The sequence below is a fragment of the Nyctibius grandis genome, chromosome 3 (genome assembly GCF_013368605.1).
Source record: "Nyctibius grandis isolate bNycGra1 chromosome 3, bNycGra1.pri, whole genome shotgun sequence".
Classification (NCBI taxonomy): Eukaryota; Metazoa; Chordata; class Aves; order Nyctibiiformes; family Nyctibiidae; genus Nyctibius; species Nyctibius grandis.
The window spans coordinates 49,740,756-49,761,885 of NC_090660.1; positions in this window are offsets into that span (position 1 = coordinate 49,740,756).

Genomic DNA, 21,130 nt, shown 5'->3' on the forward strand with positions numbered 1-21,130 from the left:
AAGCAGTATGTCCTGTTCACCGATGGATCCTGCCATCTTGTAGGAAAGCATCGGAAGTGGAAAGCTGCTGTATGGAGTCCTATACGACGAGTCACAGAAGGCACAGAAGGACAAGGTGAATCAAGTCAATTTGCAGAGGTAAAAGCCATCCAGCTGGCTTTAGACATTGCTGAATGAGAAAAGTGGCCAAGACTGTATCTCTATACTGACTCATGGATGGTAGCAAATGCCTTGTGGGGGTGGTTAAAGCAGTGGAAGCGAAGCAACTGGCAGCGCAAAGGTAAACCTATTTGGGCTGCTGAACTGTGGCAAGATATTGCTGCTCGGCTAGAGAAACTAGTCGTGAAGGTACGTCATGTAGATGCTCACGTACCTAAAAGTCGGGCAACTGAGGAACATCAAAACAACCAACAAGCAGATCAGGCTGCTAAAGTGTTCCAAATAGATTTGGACTGGGAACATAAAGGTGAACTATTTTTAGCTCGGTGGGCTCATGACACTTCAGGTCATCAAGGGAGAGATGCAACATACAGATGGGCTCGTGACCGAGGGGTGGACTTAACCATGGACTCTATTGCACAGGTTATCCATGATCGTGAAACATGCGCCGCAATTAAGCAAGCCAAACGGTTAAAACCTCTGTGGTATGGGGGACGGTGGTTGAAATATAAATATGGGGAGGCCTGGCAAATTGACTACATCACACTCCCTCAAAACCTGCCAGGGTAAACGTTATGTGTTTACCATGGTGGAGGCGACCACCGGATGGCTGGAAACATACTCTGTGCCCCATGCCACTGTCCGGAACACTATTCTGGGCCTTGAAAAGCAAATCTTGTGGCGACATGGCACGCCAGAGAGAATTGAGTCGGACAATGGGACTCATTTCAAAAACAGTCTCATAGATAACTGGGCCAAAGAGCATGGCATCGAATGGGTATATCACATCCCCTATCATGCACCAGCCTCTGGGAAAGTTGAACGGTATAATGGGCTGTTAAAAACTACCCTAAAAGCAATGGGGGGTGGAACCTTTAAAAACTGGGATAAGCATTTGGCACAAGCTACCTGGTTAGTTAACACCAGGGGATCTATCAATCGAGCTGGCCCTGCTCAGTCAGACCTTCTACATACAGTAGAAGGGGATAAAGTCCCTGTGGTGCATGAAAGGAATGTGTTGGGAAAAACTGTCTGGGTTCTTCCTGCTACTGGCAAAGGTAAACCCATTTGTGGGATTGCTTTTGCTCAAGGACCTGGATGTACTTGGTGGGTGATGCTGCAGGATGGTGGAGTCCGATGTGTCCCTGAAGGTGATCTAATCCTGGGTGAGAATACTTAATTCTGAACTGTATGATGTTAATTGCTGCATAATACTAAGTGTTCATAAGTGTCTTTCAGGTTGAAACAGTGGTGATGAGACCGGAGCTAGCTTCATCAAGTGGCATCCAGTAACCTCCTCGAGTCTGACATCTTTAACCTGCAACCCGTGGGCATGAACCATGACAAAACTCATACCATGTCTCCTGCCCTGAGAGACTGCTAGCCAGATGGAAACCCACAATCCTGAACTAAATGAACTTAAAGAACTTTGTATAGAGATGAATCATAAACTAGTGATATGTGTATATATATTTGAAAATGAAAAGATAGTGGTGATCTGAGTATGACGTGAATGGTATGGAATAAGGGGTGGAATGTCCTGGTTTGGCCTAAACCAGGCCGATTTTCCTTTCAGTGAGTTTTACTTTCAGCTAAGTCTCTTCTAAGTAACTGCACTTTCTGAAACTAACTGCATGTTTTGCAGACAGTGTCTGCTTCCAGGACTGATAACGCTCGAAGTTTGTAGTTATCGCTGAGGCACCGGTAGGGATGTTATGTAGAAAGGCTCTTGCTGTACTTAGTCTTAAGAGAAACCAAGGTCACTGCTAAATTCCTCACTGCTTACGAGTGAAGAGCCGAAGGGGGGTCACACTTGCAGGGAGGAGCAGACAGGGCAGGTGACCCAAAACTGACCAGAGAAGGTATTCCATTCCATACACGTCATTCTCAGTATAAAGCGGGGGGATCACGAGGGTCTCGCCCCTTCGCCCCTTGGCTTCTTCTGCCTCTTCCGCCTGCTGGTTTTGGGTGCTGCTGCTGCTTCGGGCTGCTTCTGCGGCTTGAGCTTTTGGCCAGTGTCCAAAGAGGACTCTGTCCTTTTTCCTGCTGCCCCCGATCCCGAGCCATGCATCCCTGAATCCAGCTCTCGACCGTCGCTGGGCCCAGCCTGGGCCTTCCCGGAGCCTGCCCTGCAGTGCCGGTGGTGACGTGTCCGACATCGGGGGAGCTCGATCTTGGTTTTGTATATATTTGTATATATTTGATTATTCCAATATTATTATTATACTCTTTTTCATTATTATAGTTTATTAAAACTGTTTTAACTTTCCAACCCATAAGTCTCTCTCCCTTTTCCCTTTCCTTTTCCGTTCGGGTGTGGGGGAGGGTTAACAGAGAGCATCTGTCACAGGTTTAATAGCTGGCCCAGCTTTAAACCGTGACCACAGACAATGCAAATATTGATAAATGGATTAAATGGTATCCAGGTACTATGGGAACTGTACTCTTCAGTTTAATCAAAAAAAGGTGAATAGTAATAATGCTCTTCTGCTTAGATCGTAATTATTATTTTTGTTAATCACAATACTTCAGGCTAATGAAAGTATTGTTGAAGGTGACAATATGAGGCAGTCACTCAATGTTATATTTTTTGAACATCTCAATTTTACATGAGAAATGAAATTTATAATTTACTTTTTTTTTTTTTTTTGCTTAATTCTACTATGGTAAAACTCAGGAGCTTCATTCATGGCCCAGACTAAACAGCTGCAATTCAACCCACTGGATTGACTGTGCAGCAGTCATTGACTGCTTATCTGCAAGCTGTGGACTCGTCAGTTGAACAACACGTAAATTATTTTTCTTGACTGCTTCTTGTGAGTAATTACAAATCCTTGGCCTTGTCCTTGAGGTAGAGAGGTCAGCACCTCTTGTCTTGTCTGATTTTGTCTTCTCTTATCTTCTTCTCTGTGCATAAATGGAAAAAGAAAAGAAACAAAAAGTATGTTAGGGACCCCTTTGAATAAGGGGGGGGCGAAGAACAAAAATACTTCTTTCCTTCCCAACTCCTATAAGCCCAAAAGAACACATCATGTTTTAAAAGCTCTCATATTTTGAAAGAGGTAGCTGCTTGGGTCTTAACCCAGTGGTAGATCACGTAAAATGGTTGAGACTGAGTGAAAATTCTGGAGTCAATGACGCTACTCCTGGGTAAATGGGGTATTAGCATTAACCACTCAGCTGCTGCATCTTCACAGCCATCCTCCTTTTCTTTCCCTGACTCAATGAAGCTTGTGCTCTTTTCTGCACAGTTGCTTCATTTCCACAGGGGCAATGGAGTGTGACTCTTACTCAAATTAGGCTTGATGGTTAGGGAGCTGTTGTGAAAGGCATGAACCACCTCAGATGAAAAAGGATTTGAAACAGCTGCTCATCTCTGGGATAAATGTTCTGACACGTAGCTCCAGTCCTGCATGTTTTCATGAATTACACTTGGAAGTGGAAAAAAAATGAAAAGTTTGCGAAGAAAAATATAAAACTCAAAGGATATTACAAAGTAGGCAAGTCATCCTGCCTCTGTGCAAATAATGAGGTGATTTAAAGAAACAAACAAACAAAACTAAAAAGACTTTTTTTCTATACACTTCCCTGTATGCCTCTTTAAATTAGGTTGAAAATTTTTTTTACAACTGATTTAAAAAATTATTATCCCTATGTTATCTGGCATACCTCACCATTATTTCATAACATTTTCATCAATGGTTATAATATCAGATTGAAATTGAAATGCATGCAAATTCTTAGGTGTGAAAATCGAAAAGAAAAACACCTTATGGGGTTTTTTGCTCATCTTTGCTCCTGAAACTAAGTAAGTTCACACTTTTTTTGAAGTGGAAAAAATACTTTCTTTCCTTAGCATACTAAACCTATGAAACGGAACAGTTGCTAGGAGCTTTTCAAAACCATAACTGACTAAACTCACAACTGAAAAGTAATCTGAGTAAGGACTATATGCTGATGACTCAGAGTGGTTTTACAACTCTTTTGAGTCTGGAGGACAATTTTCTTCTTATTTTTGTTTTCTTCTGTGTGTTAAGGGCTTCCTAGTACCACTGGAGTGTGAAATACTCTCCACTTAGGCAGGTGTTACAGTTCTGCAGTTTGTATTTTTACCCTCCTGAAACACTCTGAAAGATAGAGATGTATACTAAAGATTGCATCAATCCTAGATGTATCTCTTTCTACCATAGAATCATAGAATGGTTTGGGTTGGAAGGGACCTTAAAGATCAACTAGTTCCAACCCCCCTGCCAGGTACCAAGGACACCTTTCCTCTAGACCAGGCTGCTCAAAGCCTCATCCAACCTGGCCTTAAACACTGCCAGGGAGGGGGCAGCCACAACTTCTCTGGGCAACCTCTTCCAGGGTCTCACCACCCTCACAGAAAAGAATTTCTTCCTAATATCTAATCTAAATCTACCCTCTTTCAATATAAAACCATTACCTCTTGTCGTGTCACTACATACCCTTGTAAAAAGTCCCTCTCCCACATTTCTGTAGGCCCTCTTCAGGTACCGGAAGGCTGTTCGAAGGTCTCACCGGAGCCTTCTCTTCTCCAGGCTGAACAGCCCCAACTCTCTCAGCCTATCTTCATAGGAGAGGTACTCCAGCCCTCTGATAATCTTCGTGGCCCTCCTTTGGACTCGCTCCAACAGTTCCATGTCCTTCTTGTGTTGGGGGCCTCAAAGCTGGACGCAGTAGTCCAGGCAGGGTCTCATGAGAGCAGAGTAGAGGGGCAGAATCACCTCCCTCGACCTGCTGGCCACACTGTTTTTGATGCAGCCCAGGATACAGTTGGCCTTCTGGGCTGCAAGCACATATTGCCGGCTCATGTTGAGGTTCTCATCAACCATCACCCCCAAGTACTTCTCCTCACAGCTGCTCTCAATCCATTCTCCACCCAGCCTGTATTTGTACTTGGGATTGCCCTGACCCACATGCAGGACCTTGCACTTGGTCTTGTTGAACTTCATGCGATTCGCACAGGCCCAGCTCTCAAGCCCGTCAAGGTTCCTCTGGATGGCATCCCTTCCATCCAGCGTGTCGACCACACTGCACAGCTTGGTGTCATCAGCAAACTTGCTGAGGGCGCACTCAATCCCACTGTCCATGTCGCCAACAAAGATGTTAAACAGGATCAGTCCCTGAGGAACACCACTCGACACTGGTGTTCACTTGGACATCGAGCCATTCACCGTAACTCTTTGAGTGCAACCATCCAGCCAATTCCTTATCCACTGGGTGGGTGGTTCATCCGTCAAGTCCATGTCTCTCCAATTTAGAGACAAGGATGTCATGCGGGACAGTGTCAAATGCTTTGCCCAAGTCCAGGTAGATGACATCAGTTGCTCTTCCCTTATCCACCAGCAGTGTAACTCTGTCATAGAAGGTCATCAAATTTGTCAGGCATGATTTGTCCTTAGTGAAGCCATGTTGGCTGTCACCAATCACCTCTTTGATTTCCGTGTGCCTCCGTACTATATTTCTAACCACACAATATAATAACTCATAAAGTTATTATCAAGTTTGTTTCTAATGGGGACTATGCAAAAACATTAAGAACTATGCAACTTTGGGAACTTGTCCTCTCAATAGTAGGTGAAGATTTGTGTTATGTAAGAGATATTGATTCAGCCAAATACATATACTAAGTCATTATTATATTGTAAGTCTGGATAACTACAATCTCTTTGAAGTAAATCAGGCTTAATTATGATTTCAGCTCAAAATTGCTGCAACAACAGTGCTTCTTTAAAAGGTTTGTTTACTAAAATGCTGCTTGCTTCATAAATTGAATTGTAAACGACATAGGTTCCATTACAATCACTTTAATAGTTACTTTCAGACCGCTTGTTAGTGTGAAGAATTCTGACACTGATTTTACAGTAACAATAAAGATTTGCTCTGAAGTGGTGCTCAATTCATTTGAAGATAGCTTTTTTTTTTTCTTAATTACACTGTAATTGAAAAATGTATTTTTCCAGTGCCTTCAGTCAAGGTTAAGATTAGTTTTATACGAAAAGCCACATTTCAACTGAAGCTTGAGAGGGACTTTAAAATTTCAGATCCTGATTTTTAAGGACTAAAACCTGAAATATTTAACAGCAAAATTACAGTAACAAAAATGAAAAATGTTATTTAAACTCTTTGAAGAGTCTAGTAAATTTTATATTGCAAACATATTTTCTGTGAAGATGAGAATCCGAAAGCCACAATGACTCTCTAAATGCTTGTGAAAGTTACTGTTAAATTTTAGTATTAGATTCTGTCACTCTCATACAAAATCTTATCCAAACAGTATTGACATAACTGGAGAAGACAGACTTCTATGGATTAAATGTTGTAGGGGTTTTTTGGACTACAACTGGAATTTTTTTAATCTATTACCTGTGAGTGCATAGTTTATTTCCCCCAAAAGATATCTGCACATCAATCTATTTAAGTAGTATTCAATTCCAGCTGTGGGTGGGAGGGTGTGATGTGGGGTGTGTGTGGAAACCAGATGTGTTGAATCAACTTGTTGTGAAGTTTTTCAAAAGCCTTTTCTAATTTGTAATTCAGGTTCAGTTTACAAAATGGAGAATGTAATTTTGATATTCTCCCTTATATGCTTCAGCTCAGTAGTTAACACACTAGAGACTGGGATCGGATGGGAAGTGCAAGTCCATGACATGTGTTTGGGGGTGGGAATATGTTCATTCTTCCTCTGACGTTCAGAGAGAGGCTTTGAATTGTAATGTGCAGATCTCATCCACTGAATTTGGGATCCGTGGAGTGTCTCTAAGCTTTTACAAATTGTAGATATGTTATTCGTTTTTCATTATATTGCCTTGAAACCCACATACAAATCTGTACTTTATGGTCTAATAGAACATAATTAATTGATGCCAACAGGCAAAGTGAGTACTTTTTTGTGCTGAAAACTAGCATATGGTATCATTTAAATTGCTACAAAAATGAATGTCAGCAGAGATGGCTTAAGAGAGACCACCCTGAATGGATAAATATGATCCTGATACTTTTTGCATATACTGAATTCAGAGAAAGGGTGTTCATGAAGGGTGGAATGGAGAGCAGCTCCCTTTTTCTATTTTTCTATCAATTATACGGTTGATATGCTGTAAGATAACTTCATCTTATATCTCTCTAAATTGTTTGTGAGCTTTTAGTAAGGAGAAAAATAAATAAGAAAATATTTCATAATTGTTTCTCCTTTTCTTAGTGGCAAAGATAGTTTATGTTAGTGTAGAATGTATAGGAAACTACGGCCTAGATCACCATGCTTACAGTAATATAAATAGTACTTTGCATTAGCAGTGTGGAATATAAAATGGAATTTACACCAGAGATTGCGGGTATGATTACTTATCAGCAATAACATTGGTAGAGGACAATATGAATATTTGATAAAAGTTTAAAATTACTAATATTATTTTGACTGTATTTGGAACTTAAACGTTTTCTAATGCATTTTTGAACCTTAGGCCTTCAACAGTTAACTTCATATACTGATTCAATTTATGGTGTTCTAATTACAGAATCACAGAATGTTTAGGGTTTGAAGAGACCTCTAGAGATCATCTAGTCCAACCCCCTGCCAAAGCAGGTTCCCCTAGAGCACATTGCACAGGGTGTTGTCCAGGTGGGTTTTGAATATCTCCAGAGAAGGAGACTCCACAACCTCCCTGGGCAGCCTGTTCCAGTGCTCTGTCACCCTCAAAGTAAAGAAGTTTTTCCTCATATTGAGGTGGAACTTCCATGTTTCAGTTTGTGCCTGTTGCCCCTTGTCCTGTCACTGGGCACCACTGAGAAGAGTCTGGCCACATCCTCTTGACACCTACCTCAAAGGTATTTGTAAGTATTGATGAGATACCCCCCCGAGTCTTCTCTTCCCCAGACTAAACAGACCCAGCTCCCTCAGCCTCTCCTTGTAAGAGGGATCCTCCAGTCCTCTAATCATCTTTGTAGCCCTCCACTGGACTCTCTCCAGTAATTCCTCGTCTTTCTTGAATTGAGGGGCCCAGAACTGGATACAGTACTCCAGTTGTGGCCTCACTAGGGCAGTGTAGAGGGGGAGGATAACCTCCTTCGAAATGCTGGCCCCACTCTTCCTAATTCACCCCAGGATACCATTGGCCTTCCTGGCCACAAGGGCATATTGTTGGCTCATGGTGAACTTGTAGTCTACCAGGATAACAATTGCCCCTCATCACTTTCCCCTGTATAAATTTCTTCGTCACAGTTCATAATTGTAACATGAATTAAAAAAAAAAAAACAAAACAACCCTAAAAAGCCCCTTGAAACCAGGATTTTGAAGTGTTTGGAGTGCGAATTATGAAAGACTTCTGAGAGCATGTAATGTACTTACGTAGATTAAACCAGTTGTCAGAGGAAGTCTTGCAAGTTAAAAGACATTTAGAGACAAAATGTAAAAGGCTCCACAATCCATTTCAAATTAAATTTAAATTGCATTTAAACTTTTAAATCCCCTCCTTTGTTTCAGTTTCTAGAAGTCTAGTTATCTCATATGCTATCTAAATTGCAGGTTTTTCCTTCAAGATACAGTACAGTAGGAATTAAACTTTTTCAGGTGAAATGACCTTTGGATTTGCGTTGCCTGAGAAGATGAATGACCTTTGCTACTTGCTTTCATTGACTTATTCTAACCACAGTGTCATTGGGTATTCAACATATTACTGTTGCATATCTCTCTCTCACTTTCCACACTAATCTAATAACATGGCAGGAGACCTACACTGCAGTAAAATATTGAAATAAAGTATTACCGTTTCTGTAGCAAAATGGAAGGTGCAACGTTTTGCCCTTGATTGCACAAATAGAAATATTGAACAGAAGTCAGTTTTTGAGAGTGTTGCACACCGACTTGATTTTATACAAATATTTATTGTAAACTGAGGAGAAAAATAACCACAATTTTTACATAACTGGTTTATTCTGAAGTGTTGGGTTTTGTTTGAGGAATATTTTTTTTAGTAGTAGTAGTAGTACACAGTGTTTTACAATTGTTAAAATATATTACCTGAGTAACTTAGAGGATGTACAAAACAAAATTCCCTCAGAGAAGATCAGTTTTGTTACTATTTGCATATATGAAGGTTGAAACCTTAAAATGTTTTTGTTTTACTCATATTTGGAAATTGACAATCATGTCATTTTCTTCATATCTTATCTCCTACAAGGCTCTTTTCCCATTATGTCTTTCCTACGAGAGCGTTTTCTGATCCAATAGTAAGAATTTTTCATGAGACATTTAAGAAAAATCATTCTACTTAGTATTTGAAAGAAAGTTAGGAACTGTTACGATACTTCCCTATAGCTAGCCAGATATTTTGGTAGTAGAGCAATTGCCTGTCTAATAGCTGAAGGAATTCAAAAAAATGTTGAATGATTAGAAACTTGTTTTATTATTTGGAACTGGGGATGTGATAGCAAGATTGGAACTTGTAATGATGACAGACACAGGATATTTTCCTCTGTAATGGTATCTTAATAGAGCCTTCATATATGAATGTCATAGGTAGCTTTACCCACTTATCCACATATTATATTCATGGGGAAATGGGAACTCATGTGTCTGACAGATCTTATGTTTTATTCTCCTGGTGACAGAGTTTATGTAGCTGACAAGAGTCAGGTTTCCTTAAGGCTGTAGGAAAAAAATATAGTTGTGGTGAAGAATCTCTACACCGAAGTACTCTCTGCAGGTGAAGAATTGGACTAAAAGAGTAAAAACTTACAAACACAACCTAGATGATGTGATGTTTTAAAATTTCCAAAGATTAATTTTTGAAACTGGGTGAGGTATTTTTAGGAAAATTATTCCTACTGTTATAAACAGAATGGCAAAAACAAAGGTCTTTATTTTGAAACAAAAAAACATTTACAGATATACTAACATCATATTTGTAATGTCAAATCAGAAGATGATTTTGAGATAATTTCCATTATTATCCAGATAATATTGCAAAGAATGAGGAAAACATGGAAAATCACTTTCTGATAATTTGAAGTTACTGTTCAATTTTTTAAAGTAAAGAATGACAGATTGTCTTGAATGTATGAAGATTTGCATAGAGATATATGACATTTTCATGTGTGGTCAGATGGTGTTACATGCAGTGTGATATAGTTCTGTGCAATCTGAGTTTTTAATACTTTGTTTTGAGCTAGATTAAAAAATGCCAAAAAATCTGATTGATTTTCTAAAGACTAGAAATTCCGAATATCCGTATCTTGAATTTCCTATTGAAATAGATTAATTTAAGTTATTTATTTTTTTCTTCTGCATCAAAAGGGTTTTTCTTAATCATATGCATTTTACAGTTACTACCTTTATTAATGTACTTTATAATTCTCAGTATTATTATACAATTAATGGATTAAATGCATTCATCAGAAGTGTAAGCATGTGCACATTAATGGCTAACTTTGTAAAAATGATAATAAAGCCTTCTTATCAGCCACTAAACCGTATCTAAGCACAGTCAGAACTTATATAATGTTGTAATATACTATAATTATATAATATATTTTTTCTTTTTTTATTAACAATGAGTAGCATGTAATTGAAAAGAAGACTGCAACATGTAACAATTCAATAGTTAACGGAAAGTGGATTCTATATTTTTTTTCCCTCCACCCACTCACCCACCTGGGATTTGACTATGCTTTGTGATTTCAGAAATTATTTTGTCTCCTCTAAGAAATAAAATCAGCAACCAAAATAACATATTAAATATCTAAAGTCACAAAGAAAAGAAAGGGAAAAGTCAATCAATTCAAAATCCCCCACAAAAAAAAAAGAAGTAATTATCCAATAATTGAATATAAATTATCCAATAATTGAATATAAATCTGAGAGACAAATGTGCTCATGTATTTCAGCTTCTCCATATAAACAGATAAAGCAAAGGCTGCAAGTTTGGATGCACAGAACTGAAAGATATGGTAGAAATCAGAAGACCCTTGTGGTGATGATATGTAACAGAGACTTTACTACAAGAGGTTTTCTTTTGCAGCTGCACTGTCAACAAAATAAACATAAGGGCTACGGCATGACTATTATCAGTTTAACACCTGATAATACTGTTATCCTCATATTACTTACTTGTCACGTCACACATAGCATAAGGACATCCTTGCAGCTACAGAGGACGATGTATTGTGCAGACTCCTACCTCTATTTCACAGGTTGGTTCTCAAACGAAAGAGTAAGGAAAGCCTAACAGGGAAAAGATATTCCTTATTATGAATGTGAAATGTAAACCTTTGACTTGAAAGTTTTGCTTGACTAGGATATTGTTCATGCTGAATTGTTTAATGGTTCGACTTGATTATCTTAAAGGTCTTTTCCAACCAAAATGATTCTAAGATTCTATGATTCTGCTTACCCTTCTTGGGGTAGTGCTGAGGTCACCTTACTGGAATAACTCTGATGCTTGTGCCAGCTTAGGCTTGCTGATTGGTACAATCATGCACTATCTACTGTCATTATTAATAATTATTTTTGTGAGCCTCTCATTGCCTTTTTTCTTTTGCAGGTGAAGCACGTAGCAACAGTTTTAAGCAGCTGAAAGAGATGTGCAGAATAATAGATACTAATGTGAAAAATGAACTTACTGCACTGAGAATCTAACCAGGAAAGATGAAGAAGGAAGTACAGACCTTTGATTCTAAATCTGTATCTTTCAGAAATAAGGAAAGAAGGCAATTCTTAACCTAAGGTCTTGTTTTTGTCCAATTCTTTTGAGTATTTGTTAAAGTTTTCTTTTTACTCATTCCTTATACTCTCATTATTCAGCTCAGTGTTGCTTTCACATTACTCAGTCTTGGTGAGTTGTCATACACCCTTCTAAACCCCCTTAAACTCTTTCAAGTTAATATGGATTGCACATATACAAGTGACTTCTGCATGTAAGACCTTGTGTATTTTTTTCATGGAATTGTAATAAGTTGCTTAGAAGAAAAGAAGAGGCACTGAAATGATGATTCTCATGGTTTCAATTCCATACCCATCTGCATTAACCTGCTGTGAGATGTCTGTAGTTCTGCTAGGTAGAATACAGAGCATATCTCCTGCCTCAGAAGACATGCTGAAAGCATGTATAATTTGTATTCCAATATGCTTCACTTTAGAGCATACATTATGCTTTTGTTGATCTATGATGTTATTTCCTCTTCAAGAAGGAAAAAAGAAAAAAATTCCCTGAGGTGTATTCCTTAGCTATGAAGCTCTGCTGAAAGACTGTGTGTATGTATGTGTCTATGCATTTTATATAGCTGCACTCATTCTTCTTGGAAATAATGCAAATGTTTCCATATAAGAAGGGTATAATTCACTACCCTTTCTACAATAAGTGAGAAGTTACCATGTGTTTGTTTACTGTATTCTTAATGCTTTAAGGTGGGATGCAAGAAATTTAGAGTTGATAAGAGCCTTGGAGATCTATGCTTTAGTTAAAGTTATCACTAGAGGAAAAATAATATCATACACCAAACAAACAGTAAACCAGTCGTGTCTAGAGTCATATTCACAGCCCAGTGGATCAGATAGCTCTTCTCAAATTGGTGGAACAAGGTGATCTATATCAGCTGAGAATCTGGCTTCTTTGTCCCTGTTTTCATTTACTTTGAATGCTTGCATGGATGAGAATGGAGGTGAACCTGAGTCTTTTTATAGGTATAAATATATATAAAATATATATTTTTAATATATATCTCTGTATCTCTGTGTGTGTATGTGTTTTTCCTCCAAAAAATTGTGCATGAAAACATTGTTGGCTGTATGAGAAAAAGAGAAATGAAGGGCTTTATTTCAATGAATCTTTGACTATGGGAAAAAAAAATATCTGTGCAAAGAACACTAAGATATATAAAAAGCAACTTGTCTCAAAGTCCTCTTAATAACACATTAGCACTGTTGCTTTCAAGGGTGGCACACAACCATGACAATTACTGGAATTCTTCAGTCATGCTTCCATAAGAGTTGGGACAATGATCAATCATCCTGAAATGCATTAACTGAGTGAAGTTTGTATGGGGTAACGAGAACCTGTGCTAGACCACAGCAGAACTATCAATGGAATATTAGTACCCACCAGGAATCAGACTGTTGAAAGAGGATGTTGTTTATACTGAACCCTGTAGGGAAAGTACATTAATGTTATCATGGGCAACTCTTTGTTGCAGTAAACTCTTTGTTTACCCTTAGCCTGGACCATCTTCTAAAACATCTAGTTGAGTGTGAGACAGGCATTTTATAAAGTGTCATTCAAGACTCAAAAAAATAATCTGTAGTCTGTGACCTGAGTCAATAATCACTGGCAGGATATTTATGGATATGGGAATTTCCCCTTGAACATTTCTTAAGCCTTCGAAGTCTTCAGTAGAATTTCTAGTTACCTAAAAGTTCTGTCCAACTATAATTCCATTGATTTCAGTGCTTCAATCAATATAAAGATGTATTGGACCTCATGGTAGTTATCAATCTTGGCTTCACTTAGTCAGTGTGTAACTTTTCGCCCAATGAACTGTAACAGTTAAGCAGAATTTTGCCTCTGTAGATACTTGAGAAAATTTATGAGCATTTTTGGTTAGAGGAATGGAAAAAATCTCTTTCTGTTGCCTGGATCTGATCTTGGAAGATCTAAAAGAGGCAAAAGTAAATAGTTATTCATGGAAGAAATAGTGCAGAATACCTTTACTTTTCATTCACACTTTAAATAAGTCTAAATGTAAACCAGCAAGGAAAACTTTGAATCTGAGAAACATTATCATACTACAACAGCAAGATTCAGGTAGTCTGTTTTTATGGGTCAAGGAGAAGAGAGACTATCCACAGCATAAACTGATCTCTTTGGCAATTCTCCAAGAAGTGAAAATCCACTTCTCCTTAGAATTAGTAAGAGAACTGTGACCTCATTTCATTTATTGCATTCTGTGTATCTTCATTTTTTCTCTCTGATCGAGCACAGGTCAACTCTTTGACTGCAGGTAAGAATAGCTAGTGAGAGGCGTATTATCTATCTTTGCTCGTGCAACTGTATAAGAGTTATCTGAAATTCCAGCTTCCTGAAAGGAGTTCTTTTTGCCACTGATTTTTTCTCAAAAGAATGGGTGAATAAACAGATTATTTTTTAATCTATTTCTTTTAGGTTTTGGGGATAAAGCTGGCATTGTTGAACCTATAGCAACTGTGACCAACCATGGCTTTTGACACTGAACAAGTATTTTGTAAAGGAAGAACATGAAGAGAAGGGAAACAGTCAAGACACAACAGAAGAGTAAACATTTACCTGATTCTCTGTACAGGTTGCTGATTAACAGTTTGTCTCTCACTGAGTCCTTGCAATAAATGTGAGAAAAATATTTACATCTTTTAACAAAGAATTTTCAGATTATATGCCAGAATATGATTTTTTCCCTTTACAATAAATACTGTCAAAGCACGCACAGAAATGTTTAGTTCCCAGCACTAAACTTAAATTTGAAATTTCTGATCACTTGTAGGTATTGTTTTATAATGTACTGCATATGACTTTCTCTAGAGAATTCTCCACTCTGAATCAACAGCAACGTGCTAGCTGAAACTCCAGTAGGTATACAAGAAAACAGTAGAAATTGGTGGTGTAGATTTGTAGCAGACAGAAATCTAGCCCCTGTTATGCTATGTACTATAAAATAAGCACCATAACAAAAAAGACCCCAGGTTCTGTCAAAGCCAGTCGAAGTGGAGGGACGGTGGTAAAGTAAAGTGTGCATGTGTGTGTGTGCATATGTATGTGATAGAGTACAAAACTGAGCAGTGACAAATGAATCTAATTTCCTTCCATGAGAAGGAGAAGGGCTTATGGATTAAAGACTGTCAGAAGATACAGAATGTTTTGACTCAGCTGCTTGATACTCTGTCTTGATTTTCTCATGAACCAGTTAGGGGAAATATAGTCTAGAAAAAAAGTGTTAGAAAATAAATTTACAACCAGTTGGAAAACTGTACCAGGGGAGAAGTAATAATTGATTTGCTGTCAAAATGACGACTGGAAGTATATAACCACTTGTGATTCTGCAGGCGTCTGGTCTGATTTTTTTTCTTTTTTTTCTTTTAATTGTTGGTATTTTCATGGATGATATGCTTTCTGGATGAACAGCAAACACTCTACCTAAATTGTTGACACAGGTGAACAGGGGCAGCAACCATGCTGGCTAATAAACACATTGAATAACTGATTACTGGACTAGCTGGATTTTAGGGATAAATGTACGGTTCTGCATACATGTAGGAATAATCTAACTTATAAGTAAAAAGATGAGACACGGCTGGCCTAGATGAAGCCTTTGGAAAAGAATATAGGGGGTAAAGTAATGCGTAGATTTTATTTTAGTCACTAGTATGTAACAATAATGATGCTGTTGCTAAAAAGACAAACACTCTTCTGGGCTGTGTAAATAGATATATTTTGTATGATGTAAGAAATTATCTTGCACTTGACTCCGTAGTGGTAATGCATGCCTGTAATATTGTGACCAATATAAGACATCTGTACCTAAAGAAAGGCGTGGATCAATCGGAGTCCCGGGGATCCAAATAAGAATGACTAGAAATCCGGAAATAATGATCCAAGAAGAGAAACTGAAGTAACTGAGGATGTCTAGAGAAGAGGTGCTTAAGAAAAAAAACAGGTTAATACATTTTTACACACAAAGAATTCTGCAAGAACATAGGAAATAATCTGCTATTTGAGTTGTCTTTATATATAATAAAAAAGCACAGGATTTAAATGACAATAAAGAATGATGCATTTAAGATGACACTTTAAGATCATTCTTTAAGATCACCGAGCCCAACCATTAACCTAGCACTGCCAAGTCAATCACTAAACCATGTCCCTAAGCACCACATCTACATGCTTTTAAACACCTCCAGAGATGGTGACTCCACCACTTCCCTGGGCAGCCTGTCCCAGTGCTTGATAACCCTTTTGGTGAGGAAATTTTTCCCCATACCCAATCTAAACCTCACCTGGTGCAACTTGAGGTCGTTTTTCTCTCATCCTATTTCTTGTTACCTGGGAGAAGAGACTAACACTCCCCTTGCTACAACCTCCTTTCAGGTAGTTGTAGAGAGCAATAAGGTCTCGCCTGAGCCTCCTGTTCTCTAGACTAAACAACCCCACTTCCCTCAGCCGCCCCTCATAAGACTTGTTCTCCAGACCCTTCACCAGCTTTGTTGCCTTTCTTTGGACTCTCTCCAGCACCTGAATGTCTTTCTTGTAGTGAGGTGCCCAAAACTGAACACAGGATTCAAGATGCAGCCTCACAAGTGCCGAGTACAGGGTGACTTCACTTCCCTTGCCCTGCTGGCCACACTATTTCTGATATAAGCCAGGGTGCTGTTGGCCTTCTTGGCCACCTGTCCACACTGCTGGCTCATATTCAGCCTGCCATCAATCAAGACACCCTGGTCCATTTCCACCAGGCAGCTTTCCAGCCACTCTTCCCCAAGCCTATAGAGGTGCATGGGGTTGTTGTGCCCCAAGTGCAGGACCCCACACTTGGCCTTGTTGAACTTCATACAGTTGGCCTCAGCCCATCAATCTAACCTGATAAGATCCCTCTGCAGATCTTTCCTACCATCATGCAGATCAACACTCCTGCCCACCTTGGTGTCCTCTGCACTTACTGAGGGTGCACTCTATCACCTTGTCCAGATCATTGATAAAGATATTAAAGAGAACTGGCCCCAGTACTGAGCCCTGGGGAACAACACTTGTGACCATCCACCAACTGGATTTAACTCCATTGACCACACTCTTTGGGCCCAGCCATCCAAACAGTTATTTACTCACCGAAGTTGTACACCCATCCAAGCCATTGAGCAGCCAGTTTCTCCAGGAGAATGCTGTGGGGAGACTGTCTCAATGTCTTTACTAAAGTCTATGTGGACAACATCCACAGCCTTTCCCTCATCCAGTAAATGGGTCATCTTGTCACAGAAGGAGATCAAATTAGTCAGGCAGGACCTGCCTTTCATAAACCCATGCTGTCTAGGCCTGATTGCCTGGTTGTCCTGTATGTGCCGTGTGATGGCACTCAAGATCATCTGCTCCATAATCTTCCCTGGCACTGAGGTCAGACTGACAGGCCTCTAGTTCCCCAGATCCTCCTTCCAGCCCTTCTTGTAGATGGGTGTAACATTTGCTAATTTCCAGTGCCCTGGGACCTCCCCAGTTAGCCAGGACTGCTGATAAATGATGGAAAGTGGCTTGGTGAGCACTTCTGCCAGATCTCTCTGTACCCTTGGGTGTATTCCATCTGGCCCCATGGACTTATGCATGTCTAAGTGGCATGGCAGGTCTCTAACCATTTCTCGGTGGATTATGGGGGCTTCACTCTGCTACCCATCCCTGTCCTCCAGCTCATGAGTCTGGGTACCTGGAGAACAACTCAACTTACTACTAAAGATTGAGACAAAGAAGGCATTAAGCACCTCAGCCTTTTCCTCATCCTTTGTCACTATGTTTCCTCCTGCACCCAATAAAGGATGGAGATTTTCCTTAGCCCTTCTCTTGTGGCTAATGTATTTGTAGAAACATTTTTTATTGCCTTTTACAGAAGTGGCCAGATTAAGTTCTAGCTGGGCTTTGGCCCTTCTCATTTTTTCCCTGCATAGACCCACAACATACTTGTAGTCCTCCTGAGTGGTCTGCCCCTTCTTCCAAAACTCATAAACTCTCCTTTTTTTTCCAAGTTCCAGCCAAATCTCTCTGTTCAGCCAGGCTGGTCTTCTTCCCTGCCTGCTCGTCTTCCGGCACGTGGGGACAGCCTGTTCCTGCACCTCTAAAATTTCTTTCTTGAAGAGTGTCCAACCTTCCTGGACCCCTTTGCCCTTCAGGACTGCCTCCCAAGGGATTCTGTCAACCAGGCTCCTAAACAGGCCAAAGTCTGCCTTCCAGAAGTCCAAGGTAGCAGTTCTGCTGACCGCCTTCCTTACGTCTCCCACAATCGAAAACTCTACCATTTCATGATTGCTATGCCCAAGACAGCCTCCAACCATCACATCACCCACAAGTCCTTCCCTGTTTGCAAACAAGAGCTCCAGTGGGGCACCCTCCCTAGCTGGCTCACTCACTAGCTGTGTCAGGAAGTTATCTTCCACACAGTCCAGGAACCTCCAAGACTTTTTCCTCTCTGCTGTATTGTATGTCCAGCAGACATCCAGTAAGTTAAAGTCACCCATGAGAACAAGGGCTATTGATCACGAGACTTCTTCCAACTGCTTATAGAATATTTCATCTACCTCTTCATCCTGGTTGGGTGGTCTATAGCAGACTCCCACCATGATATCTGCCTTATTGGCCTTCCCCCTGATCCTTACCCATAAACACTCAACCCTATCGTCACCATCCTCAAGCTCTAGACAGTCAAAACACTCCCTAACATACAGGCCCGCCCTACCACCACTCCTTCCTTGCCTATTCCTTCTGTAGAGTTTATAACCATCCATTGCAGCACTCCAGTTGTGTGAGCCATCCCACCATGTTTCTGTGACAGCAACTATGTCATAGTTTTCCTGCTGCACAATGGCTTCCAGCTCCTCCTGTTTGTTGCCCATGCTGCGTGCATTGGTGTAGATGCACTTCAGCTGGGCTATTGATCCTGCCACCCTTGTGGGTGGAGAAGCCCTAATTCCTTCATAACCATTCTGGGGCACTTCCACAGTTTCTAAACCATCACTAACCCTTGCATCCCTGTTGCCGCATGGGTCTCCATTCGCTGGCACCACTGAGCTGGCAGCCCGAAGGACCTCGCTACCACACCGTCCCTCAAACACTGGTGTGCCACCCCCAGGCTTGTCTCTAGTAAGCCTGGTTTTATCCTAGTTTTTCATACTAGTTTAAAGCTCTTTCAATGAGCCCTGCTCATTGCAATAGTATGCCAATGAAAAAAATCTCATCCTCTAATTGCCTTATTGTGTTTATTGGTTTACCATATGGATATTCTATCAGAAAGCAGGTTGGACATGTAAACTCATGACCCATTCTCCTCATCCCATTATTCCTTCTTTTGTCATCCCAACCAGACACCTGTAATAGACCTGTAATGGAGACAAGGAACAGACATTTCGTTTTGGTTTATCTGACTGCACCCCATGGAAAGGACCATGCTGGAGCAATTTGTGAAGAACTGCAGCCCATGGGAAGGATCCATGTTGGAGAAGTTCATGAAGGACTGTATCTCATGGGAGGGACCCCACACTAGAGCACGGGAAGAGCATTAGGAAGAAGGAGTGTCAGACACAAAGCATTATGAACTGACCACAGCCTCCATTACCCCACCCTGCTTGGGGGAAGGAGGTAGAAGAGTTGGGAGTGAAGCTGAGCCTGGGAAGAAGGGAGGGGTGGGGGACAGGCGTTCTTAGTTTTGTTTTATTCCTCGCTCTGCTGCTCTGTTTTTAATTGGCAATAAATTAAATTAATCTTCCTCAAGTCAAAACTGTTTTGCCTGTGACAGTAATTGTTAAGTGATCTCCTTGTCCTTATCTTGACCCATAAACTCTTTCATCTTATTTTCTCCCCCTGTCCGGTAGCAGAGGGTCAGTGATAGAGTGGCTTGGTGGGCACCTGGCAACCAGCTAAGGTCCACCTACCACACTGGCTAGCTATGTTAAATTCAACAAGTTTGTCACCATTCCTCATTCACTATTGTATAAATAGCAGCAGAAGCATGTGTACGAGGAAACAGAATAGGAAGTGTTGCATAAGGCAGAGTAGATCCAATGGCATGCTGTAGAAATCATCCTGTGCCTAGGAGGTGAGGATCCAGAAGGTGCAGAGCACTTCATGTAGAGGGAAATCATAATAAAGATGATGTCTTCCTCCCTCACTGCTATGTGGCCAGGGGGAAACCTGAAGAGAGAAATCAATGGAATGAAAGTAAGTTGCTAAATCACAGACGTATGGACATTCAGGATACTGTGCGAATAAATTAAACGATCGTGGGGAACCTTCCTGGGCTTAGTTGTTGCTACTGGTGAGTTGGTAGAATTGTTTCCAATAGGGCCAGCTTGCACTTTTCCAGGCAGTTTTTTAGCATTGCTTAGGAGCTGACATGTGCTCCAGTGGTTGATTTTTTTTTTTTTTTAAATATTTAATTTGCTCTCAATGTCAACCACATCTTCACGCCTACTTTCATATCTTTCTGTTGTATTACTTTTCTCTCTTCTTTTCTTGTATATCCTGCCCCACCCCCTTTTTACATACCTTGTCTCAAATATTTCACTATATTTTTGAAGTTGGTTCAGAAAATTAATAAACATGAGCTAACATGATATTTGGTGTTCTAACATTATCATGTGTAATGTCTCTTTCTTCACCTTGTGTTATGCAGCTTGTAAACTCTGTGCAAAGCCTATGTTTTCATAATTGAACTTCAGTCTCATCTGAAGGCCCCCATGTAATAAATGTGATTAATATAGTGCATCGTTAACTGATAATTATGTGGAATAATAATAAAGGGTTTTTTTGCAAGTCCAGATTCCTTTGCTGGATTTTTTTAAATTTAGTAAGCATTATAAAAACTGTACAGTGTGCATTTCAGAATGGTGAGAAAGCATAACAATGGATTTTTAGAAGTGCAAATTTCTTTAGTGTCTTTCTTTATCGGGGGATGTTCTGGGATTAGAGCATCAAATTAATTCACCAAAGAAATAACACAAAACCCAGAGCAGTTTACATCCTTGCATAAGTCTTGGATTATATGAAGAAAGAAAAAATTTATTTTTTGTTAGCCACCATTAGAATAAAATATTACAAACCTATTTTGCCTTTCAGTCTAATGTGATACCTCAGGATTTTTAAACTGTATTTAATACCAGAAATCTCCAGCCCATCTCATGCCACAAATAAATCCTTTAAGTATTGTATTCCTGTAATCGATGGCTATGGATGTATC